General features: G+C 35.6%; 1 protein-coding gene and 1 non-coding gene across 10 annotated transcripts in view; one reads left to right on the top strand and one right to left on the bottom strand.

Annotated features, from left to right (window-relative positions):
• Positions 1–20,055, top strand: part of LOC102891637 (phosphatidylinositol 3-kinase regulatory subunit gamma) — a 67,885-nt gene that overhangs the window by 22,239 nt on the left and 25,591 nt on the right. Inside the window, exon 1 of one of the 9 annotated variants that reach the window (XM_015595237.2) lies at positions 8,992–9,077. The exons of the other annotated variants lie outside the window; for them this stretch is intronic. The gene's annotated coding sequence lies outside the window, so the exon portion shown is untranslated. Of the gene's footprint in view, positions 1–8,991; positions 9,078–20,055 lie in introns of those variants that run through there. 9 annotated transcript variants of the gene reach the window in all.
• On the bottom strand, positions 7,461–7,590 carry LOC112486079. The gene has a single exon (XR_003048619.1). It is a non-coding gene; the product is annotated as a small nucleolar RNA SNORA25 (small nucleolar RNA).

Here is a 20,055-nt window from a genome sequence, read left to right as displayed (position 1 = left end):
GAGTTTGTTCTTGTGACAAGTACAAGAAAGTTCATAGCAACATTATTTGTTAAAGCAAAAAGACTAGAAACAACTCAAAAGCCCATCATAATAGAATGAAGAAATTGTAGAATATTTACGTAATGGTAGCAGTGAAAATAACCACAGCTGCATGTATCAATATAAGTGAACCTTAAAAATATAATGCAGAGTGAAATACAATGGAATGGTTCTTACTGTATAAAAGTCATAAAGAGACAAAATGAGGAGATAGAGGCCCCTGGGGAAAAATAATAAACAAATTTGGGAGGGACGAAAAGTGATGGCTAAGGAAAAGTATGGCAAAGAGCCTAAAAAGGAGCCATGAAAACACATAACTAAATGTGTAACTAAAAGGAATCAACCAGGTAGTTTTTCTGTAATATAAAATTATGGTACTGAGTTGAAAGTAAGCCCTGAATTGAAACACATTGTTCTCTCTGTGATTGGTCTTTATGTGTATGTATTTTTATGTTTCCTTTATTATGACTTAAAAAGATCTGCTAAAAGTGTTTTAAATTAGGTGGCATTTAAAAAGTACCTTTGTTGGGCTACTATTTTTTGTGTGATATAACACATATGCCATAATATTTATCCTTTTAAAGTTTGCAGTTCAATGGTATTTGGTATACTTACATAGTTGTGCAACTATCACCACGATCTAATTCCAGAACATTTTTATCACCCTAAAAGGAAACCCTGTAGCCATTAGCAGTTTTTCCCCATTCCCCTTCTCCTAGTCTGTGGCACCCACAATCTACTTTCTGCCTCTATGGATTAGCCTATTCTGGGCATTTCATATAAATGGAATGATGTGGTATATGGCCTTTTACATAGCATAATGTTTTTAGTGTTTATCCAGTTGTATTAGTACAGTAAGTCCTTACTTAACGTTGTGGATATGTTCTTGGAAACTGCGATTTAAGTGAAGCAAATGAAACCAATTTTATAGGCTGATTGATATAAACAAGTGTTAAGTTCCTATGTCATATTTCTGGTCACAAAAATATCACCAAACTTCTAATAAAGGCCCAAAACACTTCTAATATTAAACATTGAAATAAATGTGACCTATTCATATTTTGGAGAAAGATTAATAAAAACAAATGAGATAATTATTTTCTGACCTGATTATTCCAGTTCAGGATTGTGGGTAGCTGGAGCCTGTCGGGTCAGCCCAGGGCACAAGGCAGGACCCAACTCTAGACAAGATGCTACTTCCTTACAGGGCTACTCACACACACACACACACATGGTCACTCTTACTCAGACTGAGACAATTGGACATGCCAGTTCACCTCACGTGCATGATTTTGGGATGTGGAAGGAAACCCGTGGAGGCAAGGAGAATGTGTAAACTACACAGACAGTGACCATGGCCAGGAATCAATTTTTTTCTTTTCAACGTTATAACGAAATGACGTTATTTGAGGACTTGCTGTACTTCATTTCTCTATATGGCTGAATGATATACTTTCTGGATGTCCCTCATTTGTTAATCCATTCATCAGTTGGTGGATATTTGGGTTGTTTCCACTTTTTAGCTATTATAAATGCTGCTATGAACATTCATGTACAAGTTTTTGCTGGACATAAATTCTGGATATATACCTAGAAGTGGAATTGTTGGGTCATGTGGTATCTTTAAGTTTTTGAAGAACTGACAAACTGTTTTCCACAGTGGCTTCATGATTTTACATTCTTGCCAGCAGTGTATGAGGGTTCTACTTTTTCTGCATCCTTGCCAACTTATTATGTCTTTTTTATTATAGTCATTCTGTTGTGTGTGAAGTGGTATCTCATTGTGGTTTTGATTTGTATTTCCCTAACGGCTAATGATCTTGAGCATTTTTTTCGTGTGCTTATTGGACATTGAATATCTTTGCTGAAATGTCTGTTCAATATTTTATTCTCTAGGGGGATTATTTTAAATAGAATTGATTTCTTGATTTCATTTTTGGATTGTTCATTGCTAATGAATAGAAATTTGACTGAATTTTGAATATTGATCTTATATCTTGCAATCTTGCTGAGCTTATTAGCTATAAATAGTTTTTTTGCGTGTGTAGTACTTATAGTTTTACTCATGTAAATAGAGATGAAAATAGTTTTATTTCTTTTTTTAAATTAATTTATTTTAATTGGTTTCAAGTATACAGTACATTGGTTAGACATCTATATAGTTCATAAAACGATCCCAATTGCTCCTTCCCTCCCCTGACCCTCCACCTAGCCAAAATATTAATGCCAACTGCATTCCCTATGCCGTGCTCCCCATCTCCATGACCATCCATCATCTGCTAATTTGTACTTCTTTAACCCTTCACCCATTCTCCCAGCCACCCAACCCCTCCCAGTCTGTCACCAAATTGTCCACTATATTCAAGTCTGTTTTTGATTAATTTGTTTTTTTTATTCTTTAGATTCCACATAAGTGAAATCATATAGTATTTATCTATCTCTGTCTGACTTAAATACCTTCTAGGTCCATCAAGACAATATCTTTTTCCATCCCCTTCCATTTATTATTTATTTATTTATTCATTCATTCATTCATTCATTCATTCATTTTATAGCTTTATTGTTTCAGTTTGGTCCAAGGCATGGGAGAAGGCTCCAGGATGGTTGGAAGGCTGCCTGTTAGGTGCAGGGAGAGGCTCAGGCACAAGGCCAACACCAGGGGGATGCAGAGGGACCCCTCAAAAGCTTCTGGGCTCCAAAGACTCTTAGTCATGCTTGAGGGTGAGCCTTTTGAAGAGATACTCACCCAGCCCAGCCTGGGGGCCGGCCAGCCAGCGGAGGTTAGTCAGGTGGTCGCCCATCTTCTTGATGAGTTTCACCTCCTCATCTAGGTAGTGGCTCTCCAGGAAGTCATAGAGCTGGGGGGGTCCTTTCCTTTTAGTCTTGTGTGTTTTTTAATCTGAAGTGAGTCTCTTGTAGGCAGCATGTAGGAGTCTTGTTTTCTTATCTTTTCATCCTCTGTCTTTTAGTCAGAGCACTTAATTCTTTTCCATTTGAGGTACTTATTCATAGGAATGTAGTTTTACCATTCTTTATTCCTGTTTTAGATATATGTTTTTCCTTCTTAAAGAAGTCCCTCCAACATTTCCTACAATACTGGCTTGGTGATGATAAATTCCTTTAGCTTATTTTTGTCTGGGAAGCTCTTTATCTGTCCTTGAACTCTAAATGATAGCTTTGCTGTATAAAGTATTCTTGGTTGTAGATCCTGGGTCTTCATCATGTTGAATATTTTTTGCCAAGCCCTTCTGTCCTGCAGTTTCTTTTGAGAAATCAGCTGCCAGTTTTATGGGTGCTCCTTTGTTGGTAACTATCTGCTTTTCTCTTGCTGCTTTTAAGATTCTCTCTTTGTGTATAACCTTTGGCATTTTAATTATGATGTATCTTGGTGTGGGCCTCTTTGGATTCCTGGTTTTTGGGATTCTCCGAGTTTCCTGGGGTTGTATGTCTATTTCCTTCACCAGGTTAGGGAAGTTTTCCATCATTATTTCTTCAAATAGCTGTTCAACATCTTGTTTTCTTCCTTCAGGTATGCCGACGAGATAGATGGTTATTTTGATCTTTAATAGTGTCTCATAGGCTTCTTAAATTATTTTTATAGTCTTGGCTTCATTTTTCTTGCCATTATGATTGAATGTCCTTGGCTTTTCTGTCCTCTATATAGGTCATTTGATCCTCTTCTTTATACACGTCGTTTATTTCTTTGCTTATTCCGTTTAATATATTCTTCATCTCAGATAATCTTCATTTTAGACTGGTTCCCTTTTATAATTTCTATTTCAATTTTTATGTTTTTTATCTCTTTGTTAAAGTTCTCACTGAATTTATCTACATTTCTCAAAAGTTCATTGAGCATCTTTATAACGAGTGTTTTGAACTCTGTATCTGTTAGATTGCTTGACTCCAGTATTTCTTGATCTCTGTTCTGTTCTCATATGGTTTCTGCTTCTTTGTCTTCCCATTTTGGCTGCCTTTCCGTGTCTGTTTCTATGTACTAAGCAAAGCGCCCAAGTCTTCTGGTCTTATTAGTGTGGATTTGTATAGTAGGTATCCAGTGGCACAGTCCTGAAAGGGGTTCAGCTACAGGCCACATTTATCCCCAGCCTGTGCCCCTCCGGGGCCACCTGTTAGTATTCAGCAAGCAATCCACAGATGCTGTGCTTATAGTTGCCTCAAAAGGCCACACCAGAAACTGAGGCCAGCTGCCTCCAGTGTGAGGCTAAGCGCTGCTCAGCAAGGAGCATCTGACTTGCCGAGGATACACCTGGATGTAGCTTGAGTGAGGCTGCAAGTTGGGGGAGGCGAGGTTTCAGGGAATCCTCTGGGCGCGGCGACCTCTGTTATCCAGTTTGATGACTTCTCAGCTATGGCAGCGCTGTGTCAGCACACTGGGAGAGGGGAGGACTCAATAGAGGAATGGATGCTGGTGGATGCTTCTGTACAGCGTGAGTCTCACCTCAGCCCTCACTTCGACAACTCAGTGTTTCCCTGTAAGTTCCTGGTGCCTCCTGCATGCAACCGAAATCGGCACTGGTGCTCAGAGTCACCACGGAAGTCCGCTTGTGGGCACGGCCCCTTTAAGAGGAATCTGCAGCTGTGGGTTGCCACTGCTGCAGCCTCAGTCCTACTCAGCCACTCGAGACTGGGCAGCCTCCCGTCTTACCTTCTTCCGTTGCAGGGTGATTTCTTAGATCTCTCCCTAGTTGTACGGCTTGTTCATCCCAGGTGATTTTACCTTGCTGTTTGCTCCTTGTTTCCGTCACAACTTCGATTTGGTCACCAAAGGGATGAACAGAGCCTCTATCATCTACGCTATTATTTTTCCCTCCTACTTCTTTCTAACCTGGATGCCTTTTATTTATATTCCCTAATTGCTCTGGCTGGAACCTCCAATATAGTGTTGAGTAGAAGTGGCAATAGAAAACATCCTTGTAATATTCCTTAAGGGAACGCATTCAGTCTTTCACCATTAAGTATGATGATAGCTATGGATTTTTCTAGTTGCCTTTTATCAGGTTGATGAAATTCCCTTTAATTCCTGGTTTGTTGAGTGTTTTTTTCATGAAAGGGTGTTTGATTTTGTCAGATGTTTTTTTTCTGCATCTGTTGTGATCAATTGATTTTTGTTTGTTGAACCAACCTTGCATTCCTGGAAGAAATCTCACTTGTATATAATCCTTTTTATGTGTTGCTGGAGTTGGTTTGCTAGTATTTTGTTGAGGATTTTCGTGTCTGTGTTCCTAAGGGATACTGGTTTGTAATTTTCTTCTCTTGTGTTGTCTTTTTCTGGTATTGGTATCAGGGTAATACTGGCTTCATGCAGTGAGTTGAGAAGTGTTCTCTCTTCTGTTTTGCTACTCTCTCCACCACACACATCTAATTTTGATTTTCTTCAGTTTCGTTATTCATTTTTAAAAAAACATTAATGCTGATTTTTTGGGGTTCTGGTTAATTTTTATGAACACCTAGAAATACATGGCGATCTTCATAATTGCATTTAGCTTACCAGATGGGAACATGACTCGTGGTACCAGTAAAGTTTTAATGAAATTTCTGGTATTCCAGTGAAATCTGCCTAGGAAACTATCTTAGGTGGCCAGTGATAAAGGCCAATAAAAATTAGAGGTAGGAGGGACTATTTAGATATAATCAAATATTTTATAGGTAAGTAGACAAGAGAATTTAAGAGGATGGTCCAAAGTTACATGGATAGGTTATATGTGAGCCAGATTTTATTTTAGACCAGTAGCTATCATTCACTAATTATTAGTAATCTGTGAAAATGATAGGTTTAAAAATTGTTTTAATTCCATCTGTGAGTTTGTGAGCAATGCTAAGAAACAATATTCTTTTTATTTGAATGGAATATGTCTAAAACTTATCATGCCTTAATCATCTTATTCTCCAACTGGAGAATTCCTTGAAAATATAATGAATTCATTGGTATCAGGAGGAAATTATTATTATTAGCATTTTTTTTGAATCTTTAAAGCAGTTAACTTTAACAGAAGAAACTGCTGTTTACCTAAATTATATCATGTGAGTGGGCAAAAAAAGACACTCAAGATAAATTGAAATCTGTAGGAACTCTGTTTCTAGCTTGGGGAAAGGCACAGAAGGAGGGAAAAATCACATTATTTCAACCTGAATGTTTTAGTGTTTAATTAATTTAATGTTATTTCTCCTAATTGTTGAAATTATTGTTTTGGTTGAGATAGTCTTTTAGAAACACATTTTCAAAGAAAAAATTAGCAATATAAAGAAAATATATATGTTTCCAAAGATAAGATCATTTTGCTGAGCCAAGAAGCTCAACTAAAACTACCTGCTGGAAACCGCACAGTTTTCTGTCTCATCGTCAGTGTAACATACGATCCAAGTTCTGTGTTGTGATTGGCTGTTGTACTGTTTTCATTCAGAGATTAGTTTTGCCAACAACAACTGATTTGGGATTGGGATTTAGCTCACAAAGCAGGTTGGTTGTTGGGACACAGGAAAGGGTTAGTGCTACTAATGAGCACGCTACAGATAAATCGTTTCAGTGGGGAAAAATAGTATTTGTCCATGCATGAGCAAAATTGTTCTGTAATTCAATTCTGCATGCCAGGTAGTTGAAGTCTGAATTTGAATGTGGCAGCTCACTGATGCTGGGGTGAAATTTTGTTTAATCGTTGTCTTTTAAAAAGAAGTTGGTTAAAGCTGTCAGTTGTTTCCCTTTTAAAAAAAAAGTGAAATGTTTTTGTTTCTCTCTTCCTGTTTTTGTAATTTTATTTTTAGGGTTTCTAAAAGCTGAAGATTTAATTTAAATTCCCTCTGGATAGCCTGATCAACCAGTCATTTTTTTCTAAGTATTTTTCTATAACTAAGATTATGTTAAAATGTCTAGGGTAGTTCTAATTCTTTTTATTTTCATTCCTCTAAAGTAAAATAGATTTGTGAGTTTAGGAAATGTATTTTAATAAAATTATTTAGTATTATTATTTTTGTATTTAAAATCTCATGTAATTTCTGGTTATTCACAATTACATGAACTGGGAATTTTTTCTTATTCCCTGATTCCTTAGCAGTGGTTAGTAAAACCTGGCTTAATGTTTCCAGAAATTCAGAATATCTTTCTACTAATGTGGTCAGAGTACCATGGTTAAAACTTCCTATTCAGGTAGTCAGAATTTATCATCCAGTGAAATATTTCAAGTTTGTCATGTGTCTCTGATAAATCATTTGCCTTTGACAACATTTAACAGGATAATCTCTTTATGTACTTAGTATTTAAATATAATACTGTCATTTCATATAGCAAAAGTTTATATGAATGGAACGCTTTTCTTAAATTGAGAATTTTTATGTCAAGGATTTTTTTTAAACTTGGGAGACATTTATTTACTCTCCCACATCACCATTCATGGATATGCATAGCTAAATCTCGTATCTTCTCAGGAAAACATAGCACTATTGAGTAACTAACTATTACATCTTATGGAGAACTTCAGTCTTTGGTCACAGCATTAAGAGTTCCTGACTTTGGTCTCATAGCTCTCTTTGAAAAGACCTATATGTCAAGGATATTTGTAGAAGATAAGATTTACTTTTTGGAAGGTAAATATTAATAATTTTTTAAAAATATAAGAAGTTGAGAAAGGGAGATGTTAAGAGAGCACCACAAATTCCTTTATTTCTTTTCAGTTGCTTGATCAGAACCAGTAACTAATTGTAGCTTAATAGTTAACTGCAAAAAGGAAACAGGAATTAGTAGTAGTTTCTTTCTTCCTTTTCTTTTTGAAATTAAAGACAATTTCTGGTCTACTAGTTTACTATCTCTACTTCTACTAAACTGCCAATAACTAAGCCAAAAGTGTGAGGGAGTTTTTTCCTAATACAGGGATGACTGCATTTATATTTGTCATTTTAGTTCTACATGTGTTACTTAGGTCTGATTTAGTGATAACAGATATCCTGTGAATGGCTAATAAATGTTCTTGGTGGCTACTGTCACCTTTGCTGAGTGTTGGGGAGAAAAAACTTTTCCTCTATCCTTATAGGTTCAGTTACTGGGGCCTGTAAATTAAACCAACAAATGTGAGATTAACAGGAGAAAAGGTTTATTACTCATACACACAGGAGCTTCACAGAAAAGAAGTGAAAACCCAAAGATGCAGTTAGGTAGGATAAGGAGGCAATCAAAGATGGATCCCTGATGATACTCCAACTAGCCTGGGAAAAGGAGCCTATGACATATTTACAAAGAATGTCCAGAGAGGTAGAAAAGATACAGAGGAGTATAAGGTTTCAGATACTGAGTAAAGAGGGAATTTCAAAAAGGAGGGAATTATTAGCAGTATCAAATGCTGCAGATAAGGACTGAAAAGTGTCTACTGAATTTAGCAACAGGGTCACAGACCTTGGCAAGAATGGTTTTAGTGGAGTTGTGAGTTTGGGAGGCAGGATTACAATAAATTGAGGAGGGAATTTGGAGAGAGGCAGTGTATAGCTTTTTGAAAAGCTTGGGTATAAAGGAGAAAGGAGAATGGAAATTATAGGGTATGGGTTCTTAAGCTGGGATTTATGAACCCCCTCCTTCCCCAATATTATGTGCAAACTGTGTGGGTATGTACATTTTGTCGAGAGAGAAGCCTTGAAGCTTTCATCAGCTCTTTAAAAGTTTATAACCCAAAAGAACCATTTCTATTAGGAGACCTGTAGTTGAGTGATTTGGACACATTTACAAGCTTGTAGAAAGGACCCAGTGAAGCAGGAGGGGCTAGACAGTAGGAATAGGGTTCAGGAAGACTGTAGTCCCTTCAGTGGTAAAAGGAAATGAGATCCAGAGCATTTGGTGGAGGGATTAATTTAAATAAGAAAGGAAAAATGGGTGTAGATGCACATAAATTTATAGGTGAACGGCAGGAAACAAGTAACGCTCTGCTCACAATCTTTATTTTCTCTGTTATATAGGAGGTGAAATGAGATCTATCAAAAATGAGTGAAGAGAGGTGGACTATGATGTTTGAGGAAGGCGGAGAAGGTTTGCAATAGCAATGGTGAGGAGTGGGAGAAAGGGAAATCTATGGAAAGATTTTCTCATGATGTTGAGGTACTTGTGATTGGAGATCATTACTAGTGAAGCCAAGTTGAAGATGAGGTAATCAGTCCCCCTTCCCCCCCAGCAGCTTAAGGAGAGAGCAGAAAAAGCATGAAAATGGCTTAAGCTGTGGTTGGGGTCTTGCCAGGCAGTTTCAGTTGGGAGGATAAGAGAGTCAAAAGAGGTGAGAGTATTAGTTGAGATAGAGAAGGAGTGAAGATCAGCATCGAATGAAAAGTAATGAGTTTGAGGAATTGGAGCCCTCATAGAGGTGAAAGAACAGGGAGAGTATTGACGTAAGTGGGAAAGCTGTAGAGATAAAATCAGAGCACATTAGTGAGATTAGGAACAGAGTTCTCATCCTAGTTTTTTTTTTTTCTAATTAAAATTACCAGTTGTGTTTATAAAATCCACAGATAACCTAGTCTCATTCTGGATCAACTGAATCAGAATCTCTAGGGAGTTGGACCCAGACATCTTTATTTTAAAAGTTCCACATATGATTTAAATACATTTTTTAAAACTTACATGAAGTAAAATTTACTCTCTTTGGTGTACAGGTCTATGAGGTTTGACAAATGCATAGTGACGCCCTTTAATAGGATAGACCATATTGGAGCAGATAGGAGGAACAGGATTGGTGAGGAAGATATATTTGTTTTTGAACACCATCTAATTTCTTGTTATATTAAAACTGCAGCCTTGGTGTTGAGATTATCACATTGAATTAACATTTTTCTCCATCACTTTCTTTGTCTAAATCAGGGATGGACACACTTTTTCTGTAGAAACAGTAAATACTTCAGGATTTGTAGGCTACATATGTTCTCTGTTGCATATTCTTTTTTTGTGTGTGTTTCCAACCATTTAAAAATATAAAAACCATTCTTTGTACTGTACAAAAACAGGCAGAAGGCCATAGTTTTCTGACCCCTCTAGGTAATCAGTACAACTATAAATCAAACTCTGATTTGTAGTTTGCTGATTTCTAAAGTGTAAATAATCCCACTGTGGCTGACTTCATGCTACCAATGAGATAAACTGAATGCAGAGTTTGAAAGAGATGTGCAGTAGCACAAAGTATTTCTATTATACAAATACAGTAGATATAAATTACTTTAAAGGCATAGATAATAAAATAAAATTAGTAAAATTAATATAATTTCTTTGTGTGTTTATATGATTTAATTTTTAATATTGACTCTGTATAACAGTGGCTTGCAGAATTCCTGAAAACGCAACAACTCTTGCTAGCCTACACAAGTTAGTTTTAACATTATTGTTGATCATAAGGCTTAGAGAGGTAAGATAACTTACCAAATCTAGTTTAAGTGGCAGAACCAGAATAAACGTTCATTTAATTTAGTTTTTAGTTTCATCAAAGCAATAAAAGCTCATAGTTTAAAAAGTGAAAAGGTACTTCAGGGTTTATAGTGGGAAAAAAAAATAACAGATCCCTGCTCTATCCTCTCCAACTCCCAATTTCTAATCTACAGAGGCAACACTTAACTCTTTCAGCTTCTTTTTTCTGGTTTTTACCTTTGTATTTTTCATAATATGCTTATACTACTATTTTAAATATTTTCACTTTTTGATATTACTTATTCCTTCTAAGGAAAATGGAGATTTAGTTCTCTTATGTCATACACACTTTCCCTTTACCCATTTTCCAAATATATCTATATAATTATAATTGTTTTTTAAATTATCTTTTAGTATTTACATTATTATGACTATATATAGTGTTCACAGACAAGCTGTTAGCATATGATTGCATTTCCTTTGTTATATAATTTTTTGGAATTATTGCCTTAGTTTTTAAAAATTTGCCTAATTTTCTTATGTACTTATGACAGTTTTATCCCCATATTCTTTTACAGAACTATAACACTCAGTATGGTTAAACATTAAATAATCTATCATTTCCATTTTTTTTTCTTTCAAAATACCCTCTGAATCGCCCTTTGTTCTCTTGCTAGAGTACCAACTATTGTTTTTAACTGTCATCCTGGTACTTCCTGTCACTGTTATCCTGGAGATTGTTTTTGCTTCTCTCCTGTGTTGGCCTCCATTTTCCTGAATCCTATACCATCTCCTTTTCTAGGTTTATTTCTTCATTTTGGTAGAGCACATCGTTCAGGAGCTTCCTTAAGAAAGTGTGTCAAGAAATAAGTTGTTTCAGACTTTGTATAAATGAATATATTAGTTCTACCCTCATATGTACGTAATTGATAATTTGGCAGGTGTAGAATTCTAGGTTGAAAATCATTTTCCCTCAGAATTTGAAGGTTTTTCTCTAGTGTCCTTAGTTTCCAGTGTTGTTGTTGAGGAATCAAAGACATTTCAGGCCTTAGTTCCTTGTGACCTGTTTCCTCCCAACCCCCTTATGATAAATTTTAAGACCTTGTCTTTGTCCTGGTGTGAAATTCCACAGGGACTTGCCTTGATGTGGGTCTTTTTCATTCATTGTGTGGCCATACTGTGTGGGCACTTGCATTCAGGAAATGTATGTCCTTCATTTTTGAAAATGCCCTTTTTTTTTTTTTTCCTGCTTTCTGGAACTTCTAGTTATTTCAGTGTTGGATCTTTTGGGTTTATCCTCTAATTCTCTTTTCTCCTATTTTTTAATTACTTTTCTACTTCTTGGGAGATTTCCTTAACTTTATCTGCCAGCTTGTCAATTGAGGTTTTTTTTTAAAAAAAACCATAATATTCTAAGGGTTCTTGTTCTTTAATGTTACTTTATTATAGATTTTGTTTCTGTTTCATAGATGCAGTATTTTCTTTTATATTTCTGAGGATATTAATGTTTTTTAATGTGACTGTGAAGTTTTCCTTGAATTCTTTTATTTACTCCTAAGTTCTTTTGTTTGTTTTGGTCTTCTTTAACATTGATGGCTTTCTTTAAATGTCTTGTGGTTTGTTCTTTTATTTTTTTAATTGTAAATATGCACAACAAAATGTATCATTTTAACCATTTTTAAGTGTACAGTTCTCAAGTATTAAGTACATTTACATTTTTGTGCAACCCATCACTGTCATTCATCTCCAGAACTTTTTCATATTACCTGATTGAAATTCTGTACCCATTAAACAATAACCTCCCATTTCCTTTCCCCCCAGCCCCTGGTGGCCACCATTCTACCTTCTGTCTTTGTGAATTTTGACTACTTTAGGAACCTCATATAAGAGAAACCATACAATGTTTGACCTTTTGAGCCTGGCTTATTTTTTCAAGGTTCTTAAATCTTCATGAAGATGTCTTTATGGTTCACCCATATTGTAGCATATGTCAGAATTTACTTCCTTTTTAAAGGATTTGTTCTTAAGAATGAGATTCAAAGATTTCGAAGCTTCATGTAAGTGGACAGGGTGTGTTAACTGGAGGCCTTGGCTGAAAGGTGATAAAATAGTGAATATCTTTTTCATTGGTAACTGCAAAATATCCATATTTTTAGGTCTCTTTTGGGTCTCGTCAGTTTTTTCAGAGAAAAATCTCCCTAACTCCTGCCTGGGGTATGAGCTTAATGACGCAGTGTTCAGAGAACTGATGTGGGGAAGGGGGTTGGGACCATCTACCTGTTTAGTAGACTTTTCCTTAATTCTGTTTTCAATAAGGGACTTAACCCCTAGTCCCAGCTGTGCTTAATGTTCCCTGAATCCAAAGCCTCTTTAATTGTTTCTCTGGACTGATGAGTTGACAGGCAGCCTTTGTCTAGGGTGGGGGAGGGGTAGTTGCCTGGTTGGTTGGGGCTTGCAGAGAAAAAACGTTGGGGGGGTGGGTAGGGAGGTGGGGGTGGGGGTGGATCTAACTGCGTTTTCTATAGACTTTTGGCCAATCCTCCTGTTTTCAGCCCCATCCCTCAATCCTCCCTTTAGAGATGCATTGTGTCTCCAATTCCTGCTCTTTCCAGAGAATAGTGTTGTGAATCAGATTGCTTTGCTTTTTTATTGGACTTTTCTCTCTTCAGGCTTAGGTTTCAGTTTTTGCGCTCTATCAAGTCAGATTCATCTGGTTGCTTTTCCTGTATTAAATTTGTGTTGCTATTGGCTGCTGTTTCCTCCCCTGATTGTGTGTTTATACCTTTAAAAATATGTTTTATTGCCAGTTCGGAGTGATTTATAGAGGGACTGAAGAATCACATGTATTTAATCAACTGTATTTTAGCTACTGTACTCAACTTTTTTTTTAACCCCATAAAAGCCTTTCAAAGAGGGATATCTGTAAGCTCCTTGCTACTCAGTTTGGACCAGCAGCATTGGCATCACCTGGGAGCTTGTTAAAAATGCAGAATTCCAAGCCCCAAGCCATACCTGACAAGCTATATTCTACATTTTCCAAGATCCTGAGTGATTTATAACCACATTAAAGTGTGAGACTCACTGTCTAGTTCACTGTGCTTGACACATATTAGGTGTATCCTGTTGGACAATCAGAAATTTAGAAAAGACCCTGTAGTTAGAAATACTATTTTGGTATTAGAATATAGGTATTATTTGAAGCTATGGGAGTAGATGAGAGAATAGTATAAAAAGAGAGCCAGGGAAATGCCAGTTTTAAAGTGTGAAGGAAGCAGACAGCCTTCTAAGAAAACAGAGCTAAGGAAGAACAGAGGCCCAGACAGCCTTCTAGGAAAACAGAGCTAAGGAAGAACAGAGTCCATGAGATGTGGGAAAATGAGCAACTTTCCAAGAGCGAGGACTGTAAGGTTGTAGTGTCCTTCATGATGAGCTGGATTTCAGAGAACTAGGAAGTCAGGGACTAAAACACTTTCTGGGAAGATTTTGAAGCCATAAAAGAGTTTAATTAGAATGTGAGGAGAATGGTCAGGGAGGAGGGTCTAGAGGACATGATGGAATGGTTAGTAATGAGGTGATAGTTTGGTGGAGAGGCTGCTCAGAGCAATAGTGGGGTGAGAACACAGGAGATAACAGGTAGCTAAAATGAACTTTAACTTTTTCCCACCTTATTTTCCTCATTTGGATTTTTTTTTAAATACATGCTGTTCCATTAATCTGGGCCACTATATATTTTGTCTACTGTGACTCTTTCTAGATTCAGTGCCCTTATTTTCTGCTCTATGGCACCCTATTCTTTCTGTCTCTCTTTTTTATATTGAGATATACGTAATTTTCCATAATATTCACCTTTTAAATATACTTTAAAAATACTTCTCTTTTATTGTGTTTAACCACAGTATAGTAATTGTATGTTGTACCTATTCAAATTGCCCACTGGACTGTCTTGTTACTATCTTTGGCATCTAAGCTAAGCTATCTTTGGCACCTATAGCTAACAGTTTAGTGATTGCTGTGTGTCATATACTATTTTAAGTTTACACAGAAGACAGAAAGAATAGGGTGCCATGGAGCACCAAAAAGTTCACACATATTAACTCATTTAATCTTCAGAGGATGTAAGTACTACTTTAGAACCATTTTATGGATGAAAGAAACAAAGGCCTCAAATAAGCAGGTCCTCAGTTAGTATTTGTTGAATGAACACATTTATTGAATATGTACCAGGCATTATGCTGTATGTTTGGGTTATAGAATTAAAGTCTTTGGTCAGGGTTTAGACAGAATGTTGGTTAAAACTTGACCCTGAAATAGGGGAAAGACAGTTGGCTCCTGGTTTTGTGATACTTGGAATCAAAAGGCTTGAAGCCTTCTGACTTCGCTTATATAACTAGATATGCTTCATCACATCCCCCGCCCCCCACACCGCCCACCCCCAAGCACAGACTGGAGACGTTCAAATATTGTTTTAGCTTTTCTTCCATTTCTGATTTAAAGCCATCCTTCATAAAGTCAAATCCCAGCACAGACTGTGAGGCCTGAGATCTGCCATTCTTCCCTGGTTTTAATAAATGCCTAACCTTGATTCTTAATTTAAAAAGTTAAAAATTTTTATTTGGAAATAATTTCAAACTTATAGAAAAGATGCAAAAATAAGAATACAAAGAACACCCATATATCCTTTACTCAGGTTCATCTGTTAACATTTTACTCCAATTTGCCTTATCATACATGCTTTCTCTTTATGTAAAATAATAATGCTTTTTTCTGAACTATTTGACAGTAACTTACATCCATCCTGGCCCTTAACCCTTAAGTACCTCAATATATATTTCCTAAGAATAGGAATATTTATTTATGTATTACAGTACACTATAGTTATCAACTTTGGTACATTTAGTTTTAATAACAATACTTTAGTGTACTCTTTGTAGGTTATTTGCAGTTTATGACCAAAGAAATAGTTTTTTTACAGTGCTTCAGCCCCTGAATACTTTCTTTAGTTAAAAAATATCAAAGTGAATTTTTGAAAGTTTTTAAAAAAGAAAACAGTAAATTAAAATGAAAAATTACTCATAGCCCATAATTATTGTTTTCGTTAACATATAAAAGAAAACATACATAGGTAAAGAAAGTGCTCTCCTGTGATACTATACACTATTAACAGTTTGTGTATTCTTATTGATGTCTTTATACATATATGTAAATATATACACATATACAAATGCATGTACATATATGTGTATGTTCATATAGCTATATATTAAAATCGAATTTAAAATATCTTCTATATTACTGATTTAAAAACTTGAAATATAATTTCTCAAAATGGAAAGAGAAATAAGTTTCATTGTCTATTAAGTAGAAATAAAAGTACTAGGTATTTTATGGATACTGATTTAGGAAGGTATTTGCTCAGGTGCATTTAACTTACCGCTCAATGTTGTGCTCACCCAGTACAAGAACTATTTAGGCAAAGAGTTGAAGGATAATTAATGTACCCTAATGGGCTTTTCTTTCAATATGTTGCATTGACCTACTTAAAATGTATGTGATTTGGAATTTTTTACCTTTGTTTATTCATACTCTGGAAGTGACATATACGTATAAATCTGCTTATCTGCATGAAATTAGAAGGTTATTTAAGGTAAATTTTTATTTACTTTTGCCTAGTAAATTCTCATGATTTTAGAAATAATTATCTTGAAATTTACCCTTTTGGATTATAAAGTTCGTAAGTATAGGGACTGTGTCTATCTAGTTCATCTCTATATTCTCAGCTTTTAGAACAGAGGTATTAAATAAATTTTTATTTAATATATGTATGGCGTGATGATAAATAAGAATGTAGTGGTAAGGCGATTGCATTCATTTCAGATCTTATAGTTCACTATGGTTGTATTTTTTAAGCAACTTTATATAGGAACTGCTTTGTAATTAAATTTTTATTTAATATATGTATGTATGGCGTGATGATAAGAATGTAGTGGTAAGGCGATTGCATTCATTTCAGATCTTATAGTTCACTATGGTTGTATTTTTTAAGCAACTTTATATAGGAACTGCTTTGTAATTATTTAATATCTCTTCAGATGAGAAAAAGCAAGATACAAGGAGGCTGAGGGAAGCCCTATGTAATGGATGTGAAATGGCCATTATATGTTTGTTGGTGGTAGAGCTATCAGGGAACTATCAATATCCATAAATCGCAGCTTCTCCATGCAGCCTGGGCAACTTAGTTCAGTATAGAGCTCTTCCAGAGAAGAGTTATAGACAACAACAAGTCTCTGACTCCTTTTGGTGTTTAAGGTGCAACCCACTTGCTGATTCATGGAAGTAGGTTAGTTCTTGTTGGGCCCTGCTGGTCATGACACTTAGTTCAGTAAAGACTAGGTTTAAGAAGCTTAGTGTTTGAACTTAGTTTCCCCAGGGCGAGGTTCAGTTGCTTCTTTTGCTGGGTTTCCAGTATACTTTACTTTTACCTTTATTATAGTATTTACCTCATTCTACTGAGTGCTACAGTTTGGTGTTTCTGTATATCATTCTTTTCTAGGTTCGTTCTTCCCAGTGCCGGGAATGCCTTGTCTTTGTACCTTTCATAGCTATAGCATGGTACTTTGTATAGCACAGGTTTAAACTGTTAATCCTTACAAGTGAATAAGTGGAATAATTTAAATTTTGTGGAATTAAAATTCTAGCTATAGCTCCTTTTATAAGCCACATCAAATCCTTTTCAGACAAGATCGGTATAAATAAGTAGCCACTTAGAAAAAAATTATGGATTATAGCAAGCCTGATAAAAGACAGAAGTTTGATATTTGTGTTTTTAAATAACAGCTTTATTGAGATATAATTCACATACCATACAATTCACCTACTTAAAGCGTGTGTATAGTTCATTAGTTTTTAGTATATTCACAGAGTTGTCGATCTTCACCACAAGCAATTTTGGAACATTTTCATTACCCTCAAAAGAAACTCTGCACACATGTCATTCCCTGTTTCCCTTTAACCTACTCCTGCCCTAAGCAACCATTCATCTACTTTCTGTCTTTATAGATTTGCCTGTTCTGGACAGTGGAATCATAAAACCTGTGGTCTTTCATGACTGGCTTCCTTCACTTAGCGTAATGTTTTCATGGTTCATGCATGTTATGGTATTTCATTCCTTTTTATTGCTGAATAATATTCTGTTGTATAGATACATGTTGTATTCTTTTTTTCCATTCATCTGTTGATGGACATTTGGGTTTCCACTTTTGTCTATTATAAATAATACTGCTAGATGAACATTCATATTTAAGTTTTTGTGTGGACGTATGTTTCATTTCTCTGGTGTATACAGATAGCTAGGATTGAAATTGCTAGGTCTCATGGTGACTCTACATTTAACCTTTTGAAGAACTGTCAGACTTTTCCAAGTCTGTGGTATCATTTTCCAGTGTATCGTTTTACATTTTGATCAGCAGTGTGCGAGAGTTCCAATTTTTCTTCATCCTCAACAACACTGTTATTACCTATCTATTTGATTATAGTCATCCTAATGGAAATAAAGTGGTATCTCATTATGGTTTTGATTTTCATTTCCCTGATGGCTGATGAGATTGAGTATCTTTTCATGTGCTTGTTGGCTATTTGTATATCTTCTTTGCAGAAATGTCTATTCAGATCCTTTGCCCATTTTTAATTGGATAATTTATCTTTTTATTATTAAGTTGCAAGCGTTCTTTATGTATTCTAAATACAAATTTTTTTTATCAGATATATGCTTTACAAAGATTTTCTCCTATTCTGTGGGTTATTTTTTCCACTTTCTTGATGGTATCCTTTGAAGCATAAATATTTTTTAATTTGATGAAATCTGTTTTATCTATTTTTCTTTAGTCGTTTGTGCAGAAGGTGTCACACCTTAGAAACCATTGCCTAATCCAAGGTCATTAAGGTTTAAGCCTGTTTTGTTTTAAAAGTTTTATAATTTTAGCTCTCATATTTAAGACTTTGATGCATTTTGAGTTAATTTTCGCATATGGTGCGAGATAGGGGTACAACTGTATTTTTTTTTTTTGCATGCAGAATCCAGTTGTTCCAGTACCATTTGTTAAAAAGACTTTTCTTTCACAATTGAATTGTCTTGACAGTCTTGTTGAAAATCATTTAACAGTAAAGAGTTTCTGTTGTGAAGAACATATTGTTCCCATTTTTCCTTAGTATTGACTCTAACTTTTTTATTAATTAAAAAAATTTTTCGAAACAGTCTCAAACTTATAGAAAAGTACAGTACGCATAACTTGATTTTCTTGGACCATTGAGAGTAAGTTGCCAACATGATACTGTAATGACCATGTTTGTTTGTATTTTCCACAAACAAGTATATTCTCCTGTGTAACCACAATACAACCATCAAAATCAGAAAATTAACATTAATGAATTACTGTCATTTCATTTTCAGATTCAAATTTTGTCCATTGTACGAATGGACAAAAGGATCCAGTCTAGACTCACACTTGTCATGATTCTCTACTCTTCTTTCAATCTGGAACAGTTCCTCAGTCCTTCTTGACTGTCATGACCTTGACATTTTGGAAGATTACAGGCCAGCCATTTTGTAGAATGTCTCTCAGTTGTGGTTGTCAGATGTTTCCTCATGATTAGATTCAGTTTATGCATATTTGGAGGAATATCACAGGAGTGATGTGTCCTTTTCAGTGCATTTTATTGGGGGCCCATGATTCTGCCATTACTGGTGGTATTAACCTTGATTACTTGATTAAGGTGGTGCTTGCCAGTTTTCATCACTGTTATATTAGTCTTTAATTTTGTGATTAATAAGCATTTTGTAAGAAGGCCCTCTGAGATTATATAAATCCTCCTTTTCATTAATCTTTTCATTTATATCTGCATGGACACTTATATTCCTATTTTTTTAATGACATATTTCCTTATCAGTATTTGTACTGATGTTCCAATTGTTTTAGATTTGATAATGGGAGTCCCTTTAAGCTGGCTTCTTTATTTCATCATGGCTTCTCATTCTTTTAGCACTTGTTTAATTACTTTTTGGCATAATGTTCCAGGTTCACTTGGTACTATACTGCTGTACCCCAGCCCTGGAATCAGCCACTTCTTCAAAGAGCTCTGGTTCTTTTTAGTAAATAATGGCATTAGAAACTAAGATCGAGGTGGTAGGTGTGCATATTGGGGTGTTGCTGATCCCAGGACCTCTCAAAGAACAGACCTAGTGAATAATATAGACATTTATGTCTGTCTACATCTGTCTTTCTGTCTGTCTGTCTAATGAATTCCATGACTTCACATCTGTAGCTGCAATTCCAGTCCAAACCATAGTATTCATTCTATTTTTTACCTTTCTGTATTTGTAACTGACTTTTTAGATATGAAAAACCTGGTTCCTATTATTTTTAATGGTTTTACTTATTTGATCCATCTCTTTGTATGTACCCAGTCTCTTATAGCTATTGCTGTATTCCCCTGCCACCTCCCATCCCCCATCCAAGTAGAAACTCTTTTCACCTTTATATGGCTTTGCCCCACTGCTTTGGGATGCCCATCTCTGAGGACTGTGTCCTTGTTAGCATGGTCTGTAACACTCTGTGCCACCTGGACCCCATGCCACTGCC

Source organism: Pteropus alecto, unplaced genomic scaffold (genome assembly GCF_000325575.1).
Source record: "Pteropus alecto unplaced genomic scaffold, ASM32557v1 scaffold25, whole genome shotgun sequence".
NCBI lineage: Eukaryota > Metazoa > Chordata > Mammalia > Chiroptera > Pteropodidae > Pteropus > Pteropus alecto.
This window is presented reverse-complemented; position numbering and strand designations above follow the sequence as displayed.